The 18,238-nt window shown below is 52.9% G+C and overlaps 1 protein-coding gene across 5 annotated transcripts in view; it reads right to left on the reverse strand.

The window, feature by feature from the left end:
- ALAD (aminolevulinate dehydratase) overlaps positions 1-17,526 on the reverse strand; it is a 41,113-nt gene extending 23,587 nt beyond the window's left edge. The window contains exons 1-2 of one of the 5 annotated variants that reach the window (XM_024110385.3): positions 12,113-12,203; positions 10,360-10,507 (exon numbers count right to left, since the gene is read on the reverse strand). The gene's annotated coding sequence lies outside the window, so the exon portion shown is untranslated. Of the gene's footprint in view, positions 1-5,098; positions 5,132-5,623; positions 7,774-10,359; positions 10,508-12,112; positions 12,235-17,389 lie in introns of those variants that run through there. The other 4 variants (XM_042843478.2, XM_005295608.5, XM_065572166.1 and 1 more) reach the window with 4 other exon arrangements.
- Positions 17,527-18,238: the final 712 nt, after the last annotated feature.

Below are 18,238 nucleotides of genomic sequence, written 5' to 3' on the forward strand. Positions count from 1 at the left end.
CCCTGGAAGAAAACACCACCCATAGCCAAGAGTGATCAGTTCCTATTGTCTAGTCTAAAGAAAACCCTTGAGTCATCAGCTTACCTAGAAACAAATCTAGTGTTCTCCCTTCAACCATTGTATTTTCTCTACAAAAATCCCTACTCGCCCTCCAGTCAGGGTTCTGATGCTTAGATCCAAACTAGGTATCAGTTCCACTGGGAATCCATCTTCTCCTGACTGATCGTGCTGGGGACTCTGCCTGTCTCCTGCCCTCAGGACCCTCAGCTACCACCATCATCTGGGAACCCCGACCAGTTCAAGCTTCAGGGAGTGGTGAGACCCCCCTTCTTTCTCTCTCTCTCTCTCTCTTTGTTTTCCTGTCTACCTTAGGTATTAACCTGTAATCATGTATGCTATGTTGGTTTAGTCCTTGTGTAGTTATCACTATCATTCAATAAATAACTTTTATGGTTAAGTTGGTTGCTTCTCTCTCTCTTGCTGAACTTTACTCGTTTGTGTTTTAGCTTCCCCCATTCACTCTACAGCAACGCTTCTTTTACCTAAGCTAAAGATCCCTGGAGCGCCCAAAATCCTGTGGGGTTTGCTCATTGAGTAGGTTACTGCCAGTACAATTGTGTTGGGGGAGTGGGGTTAGAGACGTGCTGAATCTGGGACGCATAAGGCTAACAGCTTGAAAGTGCTGCTTGACCCAGTCCATGGAGCCCAGGGGCATATAAGGAGAGACAGCTTGAAAGTGCTGCTTCCTCCAGCCCAGTGAGTCCAGAGACATATAAGGGGTGAGCTTGATTGACCCGGTCCGCTCAGACTTGGAGGGGAGGGGAGGGGAGTGTGAGTGAGTGTGTTTCTCGTTCATTTGGTTCTGGGGCTGGAGTAACCCAGCCCTGGGGAACCTAGGTCCTGCAGGATAGATCCATTGGGAGGGGACTTGCAGAAGAGAGAAGTAGAGCTCCATATGAAAACACAAGTGACACAAGCAGTACATTGACAGGATTACAGAATCCCCTTCCCCAGAAAAGTAACCCAATAAATGAGCATACCCCAAAGTCATGGGCAAATCTGGTAACACACTTGAAAGGTGCTTTACAAAGCCCGTCTGAGTCTGGAGAAGCTGGGTCAAAGAATCCAGCTGTAATGGTCTAGCCCAAATACTTAACCCTTCAGGGACTGGGAACATCTCCCCAGACCAGCACCACTCATGCACCAGTGATGCTAATTCCTGTATCCGTTAGTTACCCAATCCCAGGTAACAGAGACAACAGGAACTGAACTGCCTGCTCGCAGGACCAAGACCCATGCACTGCTCCGGAGGTATCCGCACACCAGTCCCACCAAATGCTTTCAGCTCTGGTTAGTTCGGTGATTTAGGTCGTGCAGATCACGTTCTCCCCATGGCCACCTGGCTTCGCTCCTACAGCAATCACAACAGGGCTTCGGCAGCTGATCGGCCCCAGAGCGCTAGAGCTGCAGGAGGCAGAACGCAGTCACGTCTAGCTCTACTCGTTCTTGAGAGCGTGGTTGACAACATCAAGTGATGACTGAAGGAGGAAGTAAAGAGCATGAGGATCCAATCAGCAGCATTATGGCCCGATATCTGGCAAGTCACTACAGCTAGACAGCAACCTCCCCGGGAATCCCCTTCCCAAGGTTCTCGACCAGCCCTGCCGTCCAACCTTCACATGGTCACTGGTCCCTTGGCCTAGCAGTGCTTCCTGGCCATCCCAGCGGGGCTCTCAGTGACAGACCCTCCTGCAAAGGCTGCATTTGCATCCGGGAGGAAAAGCAGAGGCACCCCCTCAAGCGGACACGTGGATACTGCAGCCCGGATATTCCCATGAGAAGAAGAGGGGGCTCAGAATGGGGGGTCACTGGCGGGGGTCCCCGAAGAAGCCAGGAGAGGCAGGCTGCAGTGCAGTGACTGCCACACACAGGACACCTGGACAACGACCCCTGGTTTGCTCAGCGTGACGGTGGAGGCAGCTGCAGGCTCTGAACAGTATCCAACAGGCGGACTCCAAAGCTGCCAGCGCTGGTGAGCTGCAATGGGTCAGGCAGACTCCACATCCCCTCTCCTCCCGTCACTGCCATGGTGGGAACTCCCCACTCCACGTCCATTAACGCAGCGCCGGACACGGAGCCACACTGCTCCAGGGACAGGCTACGTCCCTCACAACCCTCGGCCCCAAGAGAACCCCGAGATGCAGCAAGAATGAGGCAGCCCGCGTCCAGCTGTGCACAGGCCAGCCCCTCAAACTCCAGGGGGACCTGACCGAGCCCCCTCAATCCTCCACCTCCCCGCACAGCCGCAGAGGGCAGCTGTGCACAAAGGGCCTTCTGCTGCCAGTCGAAGTGATCTTTGCTAGCCTCCAGCACCCAGGGCAAAACAGAGCCTTGGGTAAGTGCCAGGAGCAGAGAGACTGAGCGTCTTTAGAGAAGCTGGAGCCCAGCTAGTAAAAGAAAGAAGCAGACGTGAAAACCAGAGACCAGGCACTGATAGTCGAATCTATCGATCTGGATTGCTCGCTTTGCAATCCAGCTCCACCGTGTGCGTCTCTGCAGGGGGAAGATACAGTCCTGTTACCGGGACTGCCTGGGAACCTGGGCGGCGCGGTGCGAGGCGCGGGGCGGTGCGAGGCGCGGGGCGGTGCGAGGCGCGGGGCGGTGCGAGGCGCGGGACAACCAGAGCACCCAGCACAAGAGGAGCAGAGAGGCGCTGCCACAGGCAGAGCAATGCTGTGTGCAGAGCACTGAGCAGAGCACATGCAGTAAGGCAGAGCCCAGACCCACCGCCTGGGGTCCAAGTCCACGCAGCTCAAAGACACCATGACATTAAATGGCCTCCGGGGGGTAGCGTCCTGGATAACGGCCACCAGACAGGAGGGTTAACACTGGGAGCTACACGGGGCTTTCTGGGGGTATCAGAACCTTCCCTGAATTCTGAGCAGCAGCTTGACCCTCCGCTCCCCCCTAGGCTAGCGCTGGCAGACAGCTTCCATCACGCCCCTCTGAACCTCCCCCAAACCTCGAACCAGAGCTCCGGCTCCGACCCCCACGAGGGCTTTGGGGAGGGTTAGGTCCATGTCTGCCCTCTGACTCCACGGGCCCTTCTCGGAGATTGGCTCTAGTTCGGTCACAAGCAGGGCCAGCTCTAGGTTTTTTGCTGCCCCAAGCAAAAAAAATGTTGGCTGCTCCCCCGCCCAGCCCAGGGCTCTCTCTCTCCCCCCACCCCCCAACTGTACCCTCCTGCAGCCCCAGCCCTGGGTCACTGGTAACTTGCTCCCAGGGTGGGTCATTCAGCAGGAATTTTGGATGTGCACAGAACACAGACAGGATTGGTTCCCATATGGTTACAGAACTGCAGTAAAGTGGAACAATTTTCAGCTTGTGTGATTGGAGGATATCTGGATGCATATTATAAGACTGTCCTACATAAATGAGGAAAAGTTGAGGTGCCTTTATTATTCTTTTGTTCCATTCTTTGTTTCTATGGGGAATTTGCCAATGCAATATCACTGTCTTCCTTTTAAACAAATAAAACTAAAAAGAAAAAGCAATGTCTGTTGAAAATAGCAACTCCAGTCCTAATAACCACTGGGAAGCATTTCTTGCTCAATTTTATCCTACTTTTTCTACAGCAAGTTACAGTGGATCAGTAGATTTGATTTGGGAGAAAAGAAGTAACAGCTGCCCAAATTGAGCTTGAGCACTTTGAGGGTGTTCAAATCTGGAAGGCAGGTGCTAGATTCCCTTTCTGAATATTAGCTAAATCTGAAAAGGAAAAGTCAATTTCTGCTTCCATGGCTCAGAAGTGGAAATCCTCCTACGTGCCTGGTACTGTATCTAAAGCTGCCCAGGTCCAGAGCCTCCCCTCCCTTATTTTTCATTTTAAATTCTAATGGGATCCACGTACCTGCCTTGCTAGGCTTCAGATAGAGAGGGGCACTGTCCATTTAGTCCACCCAATTCTTTCTTTGGGGGAGAGCCCAGGGCTGGGGTGGCAGGAGATGCAGGTGGGGCCAGAGCTGGGGCAGCAGGGGGTGTGGGCAGGGGAGAGTCCAGGCCTGGGGCAACACGGTGATGCAGCAGGAGTCCAGGGCTGAGGTGGGGGCAGCAAAAACCCTAGAGCTGGCTCTGCCCCTACCATTCACAGCAAGCTGCAGTGTGAGGTTTCAGTTCCACACTCCTTCCCCCTCCCTTTCCTGTTAATTGCGGCTGAGGGAATGCTGGGAAATGTAGTTCTTTCCCTGCTCCAGGGCTGGCAGTATAGGCAGGGAGCTAACTAAGGAACTACAGCTCCCAGGGCCCCCTGTTGGTTCTCAGCTCCCATGTTGGATTCTTGCGCCCCTGCAAATTTGCCACCCCAAGCAACTGCTTGCTTTGCTGGTGCCTAGAGCCAGCCCTGGTCACAAGACACAGGCCGGATGCAGGCATCACTGGGGGATCCTCTGCCCTGCAGTATACAGCAAGTCAGACTAGACTATCTAAAGCTCCCTTCTGGTCTTAAAATGTCGGGATCTAAATGGGTCAAAGGGACAAGCCTAAATCCAAGCATCACCCAGTCAGATCCAAGCTCCGGCACGCAGGTTTGTCTCTATTTTTTGGCTGAAAATGCGTCACAAGCGCAGCCAAGGGCACATGACCAGATCTCCCTCTAGCAGCAGCCCACATCAAGGCAAACAGCCTGCCACTCCCTCCTTCAGCTCACATGGCAGGGGCCTGTATGCCTGGTGCGGAAGGGCCTAGGGCCTGTCCTGCTCAGTGTCCTGACAGGACTCACTCCATGACACCTCTGGAAAGCTCCCTGGAGAGCGTGGGGTTGATCTGAGATGTTACTGGGGGGCGTCTCACTCAGTCTAACTTCAAAAACAGTAGGGTTTTCCCAGACATGTCCGGCTTTTTGGACCTCAAATCCCCGCTCGCTCTGCCAGGGCCGGAGCTGCTCGGCCGGAACCGGGGCCCGAGCCGAGCCAGGCCAGAGACGCTGGGGCCAGAGCCTCTTGGCCGGGGCCAGCCGCCGGAGGGAGCCGCTTGGCTGGGGGGTGCCGGACTGGGCCGCGCCTCCTCGTGCCCCCCCCCCCCTCCCCGAGCCCCAGCTTACCTACTGCCTGCCTGCTTCAGGCTTCCCACGAATCAAATGTTCGCAGGAAGCAGGAGAGGGGGAGGAGCAGGGGGGCGAAGCATTCAGGGCAGGGGGCGGAGTTGGGGCGGGGACTTTGGGGAAGGGGCAGAGTTGGGGCGGATCCGGGCTGGGGCTGGGGGCAGAGTTGGGGCGGGGCCGGGGCCCCGTGGAGTGTCCTCTTTTTGGACACTTAAAATATGGTAACCCTAAAAACAGCCACTTCAGCTCTGCTTCGGGGTGAGACCTTCACACCCCAGAGGCAGATTCCAGCCCATGCTGCGATTACTCCGGCTCCTGCCTGCCTGCAGCCCCCAAGGCCAATGCTAGCTCCAGTGCACGCAGAGGTGAAGCTGACCCGACTGTCACACCACAGCAGCCAAACGAGAGACCAGCCAGGAAGGGAAGCCACCCGGCTCCCCTGTCACTTCAACAACAGCCTGGTTCTGCCCCACGGCAGCAGGGAGGAGAGTCGGACTCAACCCCCCACGGCTCTATCCCCAGTACCTCAGGAAAGGCCCCTAGGGGCCGGCCTGGGAAGTGATATTCAGCCTCTTCACCAAGCCCGACTTCCGCGGACAGGGGTGTGGTAGTAACTGGGCCTGATCGGAAGTTCAGCTGTGAGACGCCTCTGAGGGCCAGACGCTGGGAATGAATCACTCAGCGACTGCCTGTTCTGTTCATTGCCCCTGGGGCACCTGGCACTGGCCACTGTCGGTAGACAGGACACGGGCTAGATGGACCCTTGGTCTGACCCAGGCTGGCCGTTCTTATCAAAGTTCATAAAGTGTCACAATAACCTATAACAACAAATGCTGATGGGAAAAGGTACAACAGTGAGACAAAGACTGAATTAGTCCAAACACAAAGGCCGACTGATGTAACTCAAGGACTGTGCTGAGATCATGCCTGGTAAACAAGTGAAGTGTGGGACTGGAAATCAATGGACCAAAACTGGGTTGAAAATTAGGTCTAATTGGTGACCACATATAGACTATTCCACCCATTGCTCCCTTTGGGGGTCATTAAAAAGATCCTTTTGGGGGGGAAATGAAGAAAAAGAAAACTCAGCAACTGCTAACTGAAAGCAGGGGAAGGAGTGAGTTTTACCATCATGGCTGCCGGCCGCACCATCTCCTGGGACCCTCCAGAACACGGCTAAGCCTTTGTCCTCTTAATCCCAAGAAAAGTCCTGAGCAGATCGGGCCAGAAAAAAGGGACCCAGGTGATACCGTCAAGTCCCCTGCTCTGGCTCAATGCCAACCACCACGTGGGATGTGTCCCCATCCCCCCATGTGTCCTTTCCTTTCTCCGCCTTATTTCATCTCTTTCCTATTCCTCTCCTATTTCCTTTTGTCTTAAAGCCTGGCTTAGCAAACCAAGGTTGCCCATTTGTGCCCAGAAAGGCTAATGAAAGCAATCCCCTAGGCAGCTTGAGGCTGTTGCAATGTGCCAGTTCTGACAATGGCCAGTGAGACCATGGGCCATGCCTGTGGTTTTCCAGCAGGGAGGTTGCAAACAAATGAAAGTCAACACCAGAGACAGAAACTGCATCTTTAAAACTCTGCTGTTCTTTTCTCTTCCCTCTCTTGTGGCTCAGGGTGTGGCAGTGAGTGGCTGATTTAGCAGGTCATGCTCTTCCCTTGTCGGTACCAAGCAGCTTGGGACTAGGTGGTGGGATCTGTCAGAGGAAATATACATTTAGCACCCTGTCCCTTCGGAGTAGGTAGAGATCCCCATGGTATTTTACTTGTATGGGAAACATTAGGGACACTGGCCAGGACCCCAGTCGTTAATTTTAGCCCAGATCATCATATTCTGTCCCAGTTTCAAATGGAAACAGAAGGGGCAGAAAGCTACTAGGGGAGAGGCTGTTCTAGATTTAACTTGGCAAATAGGGAGGAATTGGGTGAGAATTTGAAAGTGGAGGGAAGCTTGGGTGAAAGTGATCATGAAATGAGAGAGTTCATGATTCTAAGGACTAAGAGGGGAAACAGCACAATAAAGCTAATGGATTTCAAGAAGGCAACTTTAGCAAACTCAGGGAGTTGGTAGGTAAGATCCCATGGGAAGCAAGTCTAAGGGGAAAAACGGTTTAAGAGAGTTGGAAGGTTTTCCAAAAGACATTTTTAAGGGCACAAGAGCAAACTATCCCACTGAGTAGGAAAAATAGGAAGGATGGCAAGAGACCACCCTGGCTTAACCAGATCTTCAATGATCTGAAACTCAAAAAGAGAGTCCTACAAAAAGTAGAAAATAGGCCAAATTACAAAGGATGAATATAAACAAACAACACAAGTATGTAGGGATAAACTGGAGAAATGGTTTGAAGTAAATAGGATGAAATTCAATAAGGACAAATGCAAAGTCCTCCACTTAGGAAGGAACAATCAGTTTCACACATACAAAATGGGCAATGACTGCCTAGGAAGGAGTACTGCGGAAAGGGATCTGGTGTCATAGTGTATCACAAGCTAAATATGAGTCAACAGTGTAACGCTGTTGCAAAAAAAGCAAACATCATTCTGGGATGTATTAGCAGGAGTGTTGTAAGCAAGACACGAGTAGTAATTCTTCTGCGCTAATTAGGCCTCAACTGGAGTATTGTGTCCAGTTCTGGGCACCACATTTCAGGAAAGATGTGGACAAATTGGAGAAAGTCCAGAGAAGAGCAACAAAAATGATTAAAGGTCTAGAAAACATGAGCTATGAGGGAAGATTGAAAAAAAAATGGTTTGTTTAGTCTGGAGAAGAGAAGACCGAGAGGGGACATGATAACAGTTTCAAGCACATTAAATGTTATTACAAGGAGGAGGGAGAAAAATAGTTCTCCTTAACCTCTAAGGATAGGCCAAGAAGCAATGGGCTTAAATTGCAGCAAGGGCGGTTTAGGTTGGAAATTAGGAAAAACTTCCCGTCAGTGGTTAAGCACTGGAACAAATTGCCTAGGGAGCTTGTGGAATCTCCATCATTGCCTAACCTGCTCTTAAAAATCTCCAGTCACCTGTCAGGGATGGTCTAGATCAGGAGTGGGCAAACTTTTTGGCCTGAGGGCCACATCTGGGAATAGAAATTGTATGGCGGGTCATGGTTGCTCATAAAATTAGGGTTGGAGCACATAGGAGCTGCAGCAGGGCCATGCGTCTGCTTCCGGGAGCCACGTGGTGCGGCCTCTGACCCAGCACCCCGGCTGGAGCGGGGCAAGCCCCAGACCCAGCACCCTGGCTGGAGCTCGCAGGCCGGCTTAAAACACCCCATGGCCCGTAGTTTGCCTACCTCTGGTCTAGATAATACTTAGTCCTGCCATGAGTTCAGGGGACAGGACTAGATGACCTCTCGAGCTCCCTTCCAGTCCTACGATTCTCCCTTCATTCGCTTTCCTAAGCCAATATGGAGTGTGGCTGTCGTTCCACCCCAGAGACAGCTGGGGATTAGATTCCCACATGCTTTGGAGTGAGCAATCCAGCTCCATCATGTGCATCTCTGTAGAGAGACGATCCAGTAGAGACTTTGGGAAGGCGGCCCTATAGAAGTGTTATAAATGTCTGGTATTCTGATGGAGCATCATCCATTTATTTGGGAGCACAGGGGTAGGGGTGGGGAATAATGGAGTCATTTGGTACATACACTAACAGGGGTAATAGTTAGCTTAGCATTGAGAAGTTGGGTGCCAACACCCCAAGGTGCTTGTGGAAGGATACTGTGTGGGAAGATCATGGACTCTCTCATAAACCTCAAGGACAAGAGGGCTGCAGATCCACAATACCATCCATGTGAGGCAAAGGGACTATGGCCAGGACCTGAAAATGTTACCAGGTGCCTACTAGCCAGGAGCCTGAGGGCTGGGCTACACTAGCAGCGATAGCTGGGCTGATGCAGCTGCGCCGCTGTAGCACGTCTGGTGAAGACGCTCTATGCCGATGTGAGAGCAGCTCTCCCGCTGACATAGCAGTGTCCATACCGAGGCTTAGGAGGGTGCAACTTACGTCCCTCAGGAGTGTGTGTGTCTTATTCACACTCCTGAATGACATAAGTGGTAGTGTGTACAAGCCCTAAACCCACAAGCCAGGGAGATACAAATTCCACGGGAAGGGGGGCTCCACCAGCAAAACCCAAGAGCAGCCCGTCTTGGAGAAGGGCCCAGCCCCTGCCAAAACAGCATGGAAAGGCCAAGGATGCTGTCTGGGAACTCTATGCAGGGCTCTGCTTCTCATACCAGCCTCTACCACCCTCAACTAGATGCCATTAGGAGGAAGGAGCTTTCTGACTGTCTCCCTACTCCTGAGCCTTCTGACTGCTGCAAGAGTGGACTGCCTCCCCCACTCTGCCCGTCAGCCTGTTTTATGGGTCCTTCCCAGGACTAAGATCAGTGCCTGCCTCTGTCTTGTCAAAAGTTTCTGGGAAGCATTGTGAAATTGACATGACTGTTGTAGGTGTCACTGCTGCCCACAAGGATCTGAAGAGCAGCCTGAAACTGACCAGTCTTGTCACTTTCCTTAACCTGCTGCTGCTTTGGAAAAGCCCTAGCAGGGGCAGAGCAGTGGTGCACTCGGACAACCACCACTGTGCTGGTCACACTTCGGTGCTTCTCTTTGTAACTCTATGGCTAGAAACAGGATTAGCCCTATGTTGTTCAAAATGTTGCAGAAATTGATAGCTGAGACGCTCACACCCCCTAGGGAAAACTTCCCACTCTCACACAGATGTAAGCACTGCTCACTGGGCCATCCAGTTATCCAGGTAGATACCCAGGAGAGCTCTAGGGGGATCTGATGGTACCCATCCATGCTGCTGGCTTTACTCAAGGACATGCGCACGTACATCAAGCAGGAGTCTGTTCTTCTGGTGAAATGTTTACTGTCTATGGTGCTCCTAAGGCACCTGGACTGTGGTACCAACGCACTGCAGTAAGCGTATGGGTAGGGCATAAGCCTGTCTTTCAGATCATCTGTGGGGAGCTGTTTTTACTGAACCCATTGTAAGGATTAGGAATAGTGAATGAGCCTGTTCTTTAAAGTCACCCTAAGGTCATGACCTTAGGACTGTTACTGGATAGTTATGAGGCGTCATTAACGGAGGAGGGACTGGCCGGTCCACAATAGCATGCTACTCTGTTACACCTATGACAGAGGGACCAGCAAGATATCACTTTGCTCTGGGTAATCTATGCAAAGAGGTTTGGTGATAGTGCAAACACATGTAACCATCCCCCACAGATAACCACCCCCATCCCGCACACTTGCAGTGGTAGAAGTCAGATGGAGGGAACTGGCTGGGCAATCATCACGAGAACAGATGTCTTTGTCTGCCATAGAGATACCAACTGCCCAAGACATCAGGTTAGTCAAGAAGCAACAAATTTCTCTGGGCCATGAGGCAGCTGCTGGTGCCCTGCAAGAAGAGGGTTAAATGCTGGAATGTTGTAATCTCCTTACCCACCGATGTAAAAGTGAGCACCCAGCACACCATAGGCATCAAATCACTCCACCCATCCCTGCAGGGGGAACAGTCTCTGTTCACAGATGACAGTCACAAGTCCTGCAAGCGCAGAACCAGCAGCTCATTCCCAGTCATTCTAAGCCCACAGGACAAGGAAAAGGGGGTGGGGGAAGCTTGACCAGGAGGAAGGTGGGGGTTGGGAAGTGGATAGGACCGAAGTCAGGAGACCCTGGCTTGTTTCAGCTGAACTGACTCACAGAGATCCGCTTATAGTTCAAAATGCTACATAAATCTAAAGCCAGGCCAGGAGGGAGGGAGGGAGGGCTTCCCGGCACCCCCATGTACAACAGCAGGATTAGCAGTGCCCGAGGATGTTAATTACTTATAAGAAAAATCTGCTGTTTTTCTAAACTCAGAAATGCACTGGGTTTGTCCAATACACTCCTGACCCCCTAACTGCCCTGGCTGGTAGCCCTGTTTGCTCAGCAGAAGCTTCAGTAAATTCTGCTATTTCGACCCAGACTCTGACAAACATTAACTATTGCAGCTTGCACGAGATAGCCCCTTCTAGCTGTTTGTTATTTCATATCACTGCCAGTGCCTTCAGCTCTGGGAACTGCCAACGCCTAGACAGTGTTTGTACAGGACACAGCAGTCCTTGTCCACGTGCCCTGCACACAGGCTAGGGATGTGTGAGATGTCACAGGCCCACACACAGCACCGGCTGTGGTTCAGTGCCCGAGGAGGCAGCCTGCTGGAGTGCCCATTTGAAAACCGCAATTTGCGTGTTTTAAATGGGGAAATGCCAACAGTGAAATCACCAGGACCCGCTTGTGACAGCAGATCACATGGGGGGCAAGGGGGAGACTCTGGACTTGGTTTCATGCTCCTCCTGATACAGGCACCCGCAGGTCTGATGGGTTCTTGGGCAGGAGACTATCTGCCCAGCTGCTGAGGTGGTGAGTGGCTAGAAAGGGAACATCCAGAAAGAACAAGCTTCTGCCTCACAGGGCGACTTTCTCCTGCTCAGACTGCGTCCACACGGAGGCAGGGCTCCAGGCAGGGGGCAGGACACCCCCACCCGCACCAACTCTGCGTCCCCTGCCCTCCCGGGAGCAGCGCGGGCTCTGGAGCCATCTTCCCCAGGAGGGGGGTTACAGCAGCTCGGGGCCTGCACCGCTCCCTCCTCTGCTGCTGGGCGAAGGCCCCAGCCGGCTCTTGCAGGGCACCGGGAGCCGGCCCGGGGCTCCGAGCTGCCAGAGGAACCTCTGGGCTCTCCTGGGCCCAGCAGAGCCTGGCAGGGCAGGAGCATCAGCTGCATTAGGAAGGCGCCACCCCCCAGCTCCACTGCACCAGCGAGTCCCCTGGCTCGGTCACCCCGGGCTGCAGGCGGGGACCGGGACAGTCGGAGGGGCGAGCTCCAAGCCGAGCCCCGCGAGCCGGACTAGTGCGGGGCGGGCTCGGCGCGCTGCCCCCCCGCCTCGTGCAAAGCCCGGCGGGGACCCGCCGGAGCAACGGGCCAGAGGCCGCGCGGGGCCCGGGCCATCCCCGGCTCACCTGGGCCTCGCTGCCGCCGCGCGCTGTCCTGGCTCCGCTCTGCTCCGCTCCGCACCGCGTGGGGGCCCCGCCCCCCGGAACCAGCTGGGCCCCGCCCCGCACAGCCCGACCCCGCCCCCCGCCAGCTGGGCGCGGCGCCCCCGGGCGGCAGCCAGCGGGATTGTAGCGCCCTGCGCCCGGCTCCTGCCCGGGACCCCACAGCCCGACCCCATCCCCGCTCCTGCCCGGGACCCTGCACCCCGGGACCCTGCACCCCCCAGGGCCACCCTGGCTCCTGTCCCAGACCCTGCACCCCACAAGGCCATTCCTCCACCCCCAAAAATGTTTAAAGACCAGGCCAGGATCTGGGTTTGCAGACGCAGAGTTTCCTGCATCTCCTCCTTTCCCCTCACCCTAGCCGTAGGCTCCCTTGCTTTGCCCGGGTGCTGAACTATCCCCTGCAGTGCAAACCAGACAGGAGCAGGGTGACTCGAGCTAGGGGAGCCTCCCAAGGGATCCCACAGCTAAAGCAGCCCTGGATAGACGGCTCGGCCTGTGGGGAAGCTCTGCCCAGGCCCTGGCTACAGGGGGGGATCAGACAAGTGAAGGCGACTGAACCAAAGGGATGATGTTAGAGTCTCTAACCCTGCAGGGATGTTCTCATTCAGGAGGAAAGTGATCTTAGTTCACTTTAGCTCAGAAGTTCTCAAACTATGGCGGTCCGTGAACTCCATTCAGGGGGTCCACGGATAGTTCCCTCTAAGGTGCACGCCTGGGCGGCCGCACACGAGAGAATGAAGGGCGCAGGCGTGGCTCCACTAATAGGTGCCTGGACCCTGGAGAAGGCGCACATGTAAGGTGAGGTGGTGGCCTTGGGGGGAATAAGGGGTAGGTGGGAGGGGGCAGTGGGGTGAGAAGAGGGGGGGAATTTGGGATATTTAGGGTTCGGTGGCCAGAGAAAGAGGCAACTTTCCCTGGCTGCAGCTGCCGGGGAGAGACCCCCCTTTCCTTTCCAGCCCCAGCTCAGGGGCTGCCGTGGCAGGGGAGAGTGGGCACATCCATCGCATTAGAAAGGTAAGACTACAGTACTGATATTAAAATATGAATTGTGTGCTTTTATTTGTAGAACAAAAAAGTTAATTATTATTATTTTTTTAATATAGTGCTTTTATCCCAAATGCTTTACAATAGTTAGGTATCGGTACAAACACCATTTGGAAAGATCATTAAGTGGTCTGCCAAGACTCAGCAATTTTCAAGTGGTCTGCGAAAAAAAAGTTTGAGAACCACTTCTTTATCTAAAACCCTCCTCCAGCTGCTCTTCCCCAGGCCGTGGGGAGATGCAGAGCCAGGCCATGCTGCAGCTGGGTGGGGCGCAGAGGGGAAGGACAATTAAATAAACATTAATTTTTTATTTTAATTATAATTGCAATCTGATTTTTCAAATAAACAATTTATTGTAATTCTTGGTAACAGATACATTTCTGTCATTGATCAAAATTATACAAAGAAAAGAGAATGATTTAAAAGTCTTTTTAAAAACCTTTGAGTGAGAGAGAACTGATTTTTTCTTAAAAAATAAGTATTGAAGGCTGGTAAATGTCACTCCAGCAAGAAGGGAGTTCTAGAGAGCACTGCTGGGGAGAGGGTTTTTTCAGCAGGTAGCAAGGGGAGGGATAGCTCAGTTCTACGAGATAGGGATAGCTCCAAGGCGCTTCGTGGTGTGAAGAGATTCTTACAAGTAAAGATCTTGGCAGGTCACTTAAGTCTTTTTTGAAAAATAATTGGAAAACTTGATCCATACCAAGAGTGCACTGAGTTATTTGGATGTTCATTGTTCCTGTTCCATCTCCATTGTACTGAAGGGGAATACGGGGCAAGTTGGGAAAGGAGGGGGGGAGAGAGTCAACTCAAGACAATAATAGGTAGACCCCTACCAAATTCACAGTCCATTTTGATCAATTTCACAGCCAGAGGATTTTTTAATTGGTCAATTTCACCTTTTTAGATGTTTACATATGTAATTTCATGGTGTTGTAACCCTTGGGGTCCCAACCCAAAAGGTACCCTGAGGTGGGTCTGATCTTCCCCTGACCAGAACAGCCGTGCAGGGGAAGGACAAGTCCTGTCCCTCCCAAGCCCAGTGGGGGACTCACAGCCAAGAGCCCCCAACTGTGGCGCTTCCATCAGCAGGGGGAGATCGACCTCACCTCCACAAGCCTTCTTCAGCTGCAGGAACCTCGGGGGCTGCTGCCCAGCTCCAGAGCTTCAGGAGGAGGCAGTCGGAGGTGGGTCTGATCTCCCCCTGAAAGAGGCTGTGCAGGGGAAGGACAAGTCCTGTTCCTCCCCAGCCCGGCTGGGGCTGGGGCCTCCCAGCTAGGAGCCCCTGGCTGGAGAACTCCCAGCAGCAAGGGTGAGACCAGATTTCATGGGGAAGGGCTTATTTCACAGTCTGTGACGTTTTTCACAGCAATGAAATTGGTAGGCCCCTACTAATAGGCGATGGCTGGCAGTTCCCCTATCTCAGGGGTGCGTGCGTGGAGTCTCCATCTGAGGAGCCTGCAAGAGACACCAATTTTGTGTGTATTAAAAGTTGGCTTTTCACCCTGAAAGTGTCACCCACACGTTGACAATGGAGTAGAGGGGAAGAAAGTGAAAAGACCAACTGAAAAACACGATGTGATTTTTGTTAACAATCTCATGATTTTGGTTCTCTTAAGGTTGGCGGTTCTGGAGACGCTACCCAGCTTCCCCACAGCATGTGTGAGCACAGTGAGCTCACATGCAAACTGAATGGGCTGGGGGCTGAGTCTGCTGCCTTACGTACCAAAGAAGCCATGAGAGATCCTGAATCACTGTCACGGAGTCCCCGGGCGATGCTCTGGAACTGCTCCCCACAAAGCCAGTCAGGACTTTGGGGAGCCTCCTCTCCCTCGGAGCAGACTGTCTTCAGGGCAAGAAGCTCACACGGCTTCACCTCCTGGTTCTGCCCTTGGAGCATTGAGCACATGCCCCTCCGTGCGCTTCTCACAGCGAGTCCGCCCCGGCCGGATCCTGGGGAAGCCAGAGGGTCCTGCACGCACCCCCACTTCGCAGTCAGACGTGACTCTCAGCCAGCCATAAAACAGAGGTTTATTAGATGACAGGAACACGGTCTAAAACAGAGCCTGTAGGTCCAGAGAACCGGATCCCTCAGCCGGGTCCATTCTGGGGCCCAGCGAGCCAGACACTCCTGTCTGCACTCACTCCTAGTCCCCAGCCAGCTGCAAACTGAAACCCCCTCCAGCCCCTCCTCCTCTGCTGAGTTCCTTTCCCGGGCCAGGAGGTCACCTGACCTCTTTGTCCTCCCACACCTTTAGCATCCCCTTGCAGGGGGGAAGGGCCTGGCCATTAGTGGCTAGGCGACAGAGTGTCAGTCAGAAACTGAGGCACCCACACAGTATTCAGAGGAAACATTAAGAACAGTCCCACTTCGTCAGAATCACCAAAAATAGAGGGGGGCAGGGGAGAGTTCAAAGACTTGCCACTGAGAGGGGAGATGGTTTCCTCAGATTCACACAACCAAGGGCATCCACCCTGATGCTTTTAAATTAATTTGTTTGTGTCTGTCTTTTTCTCTTGCTTTTGTGTTTTTACTGCTATTGTCACTTACTGGAAATTCACCAGTCACCATCCCACCACTGTGTCATGATTGAGGGCTAGCTGCACCTCTGCCTCTTCTGTGGGCTCTCTCTGAGTGCACCCCTCTGGGTCTTAGGCCTCAAGGCTTCACCCCTCTGGGAGAGAATCTTGTGATTTTCCCCATGCAGACTGGGTCTTGGGTACCGCCTCTATGCACCAACCATGGTCACTCAGCAGGCCCGACCAGATATCCTGATTTTATAAGGACAGTCCTGATTTTTGGGTCTTTTTCTTATATAGGCTCCTATTACTCCCCACCCCCATCCCAATTTTTCACATTTGCTGTCTGGTCACCCTAGTCTCATCTGAAGGCTTAGGCAGGCCTATGTTAACCCCAAGAACCCCACTTTCAGTCTGGCTTCATCTCAGTTCCAAACTCTGTCTCCCCTGTTTAGGGAGTGTGACCCTTTACTGGACAGGCCGAGTCTTGTGTCTGCCTTAAGCCAGTTTATGGAGCCCATGAGGGGGACAGAGTTAGACTCTCCCAGTGAATAGTCCTGGGTGGTTGCTGTGGAGATTGTACCTGGGCTACTGTCCATCTTCATGCATACATTTCCCAACCAACCAGCTATTGAATTAACCCAGTATGAATAAAGTAAACACCTTTTCAATCTTCAGACAAACAAACACAGCACCTAGTATTCATAGATTACAGGAAGCTGGGCCGGCTCTAGGCACCAGTGTTCCGAGCATGTGCTTGGGGCGGCACTTTGGCCCTTTGGGGGCAGCACTTTTCAAGGGGCAGCACTCCGGCTTTTTTTTTTTTTTTTTTTGCTTGGGGCAGTAAAAAACCTGGAGCCGGGCCTGACAGGAAGCTTCAAATCCATCACAGGCTACTACGTTTTTATCGGCCTGCCGAGGATCACAATTAGGATCTGACTCCTAATCCCTTCCCCCACGTGTCCACTTCAGAGGCTGAGGGACCCTATGCATGTGGCTGCAGTGGTAAGCAACAGCAAGTTTTGCTCACCGCATTGCAGAGACGGGCACCCTGCTGGCACTGAGCAGCCTAGAAATGGGGCTGTGCCTCAGGCCTAGCTAGAGAATTGGTGATGATGCACTTAGCAGCTGCAAATGAAACTTCAATAACCTATTGACAGTGAAAAGGGGGTTGTAGATTTAGTTCTGTGCTAAAGGAAGCCTTGGAGTGAGACCATGCTGTCTTAGCAGGCAGCATTCTCCACCGTCAGTGACTGCAGGATACACTGTAAGTGAAGGGCAAGGCTCTCTTCTATTGCTGCTGGAAGTCTGCCCTGTGTAACCCTCACCTTTCAGATCTACTCATGCCGGAATAAGTCTCCTCTTCACATTTACACCCTTCAGCCCCTCCGTTTGTATTAAACCCAGACTTTCTCCACGTGCTCAGTGTGCTAATGGTTAGAGACCCAGAGACCATTTCATGAGATAGTAAAGTCAAGAGCTGGAGAATTTCATGGGGAGTGTGGCAACGGCTAAAAGCCCCACTCACAATCTGGGCCCCACTGTGCAAAGTACTGTAGAAACGCAGCTGGAGAGATTGCTGCCTTCCACACATCAATGTAGTCATAGTCTTTTTTCTCCTCAATTCTGCTCTCAGCAGGAATGGGAAACCAGTGCAAGGGAGGAGCCAGTATTTACCTGTCCATCATAGGGAACTCCAGCGCAGAACGTGTTTGGATCAAAGAAGCAAGTTGAAGATCCGTCAAACATAGGGTTGCCAGGCATCCGGTTTTCGACCAGAACACTTGGGTGAAAAGGGACCCTGGCGGCTCTGGTCAGCATAGCTGACCAGGCCACTAGAAGTCCAGTTGGCTACAGCGTCAGACTCAGCAGGGAAGGCAGGCTCCGTGCCTGACTCCCGGGAAGTGGCTGGCATATCCCTCCGGCTCCTAGGCAGAGGGGCGGCCACAGGGGCTCTGTGCGCTGTCCCCGACCCCCAGGTGCTGCCCTGAGCACCGGCTCCCATTGGTGGGGGCTTTTTATAAGAGCCTCCTTTCGGGAGGGAAGGAAGACTTCAAAGAAAGTTAGCTTCTCTCAGTCTCTCTTTAACGGCTTGTAACTGATTACCACTCTGGAATGCTGCAAGGATGATTATACTCCGCTACTAAGCCTGCGACTAGGGTGACCAGATGTCCCGATATTTAACCCTTTGTCCTGCGTCCCGATCGATGTAAGATTGGGACGCCATTTTTCCTGATATCCAGGTAAAATTTAAAACTTGGTACAGTAGAACATCAGATTTATGGACACTTCTGGAATGGAGATTGTCCATAACTCCGAAACGTCCATAAATCCAAACAAAATGTTACGGACTTCAGATATTGTGGGGGTAGGAGGGATTAGGATTGCAGCCACAGGGAGGGGGTCAGGGCGCTGGGCGGCGGGGGGGGGGCAGGGCTCTGGGCTTCTGACCCTCAGGAGCACCAGAGCTCAGGGTTTTAGATCTGAGGTGAGCGCTGGGGCTCAAGGCTTCAGCCCCATAGCTCT

The sequence above is a fragment of the Chrysemys picta genome, chromosome 18, assembly GCF_011386835.1.
Source record: "Chrysemys picta bellii isolate R12L10 chromosome 18, ASM1138683v2, whole genome shotgun sequence".
NCBI classification, from domain to species: domain Eukaryota; kingdom Metazoa; phylum Chordata; order Testudines; family Emydidae; genus Chrysemys; species Chrysemys picta.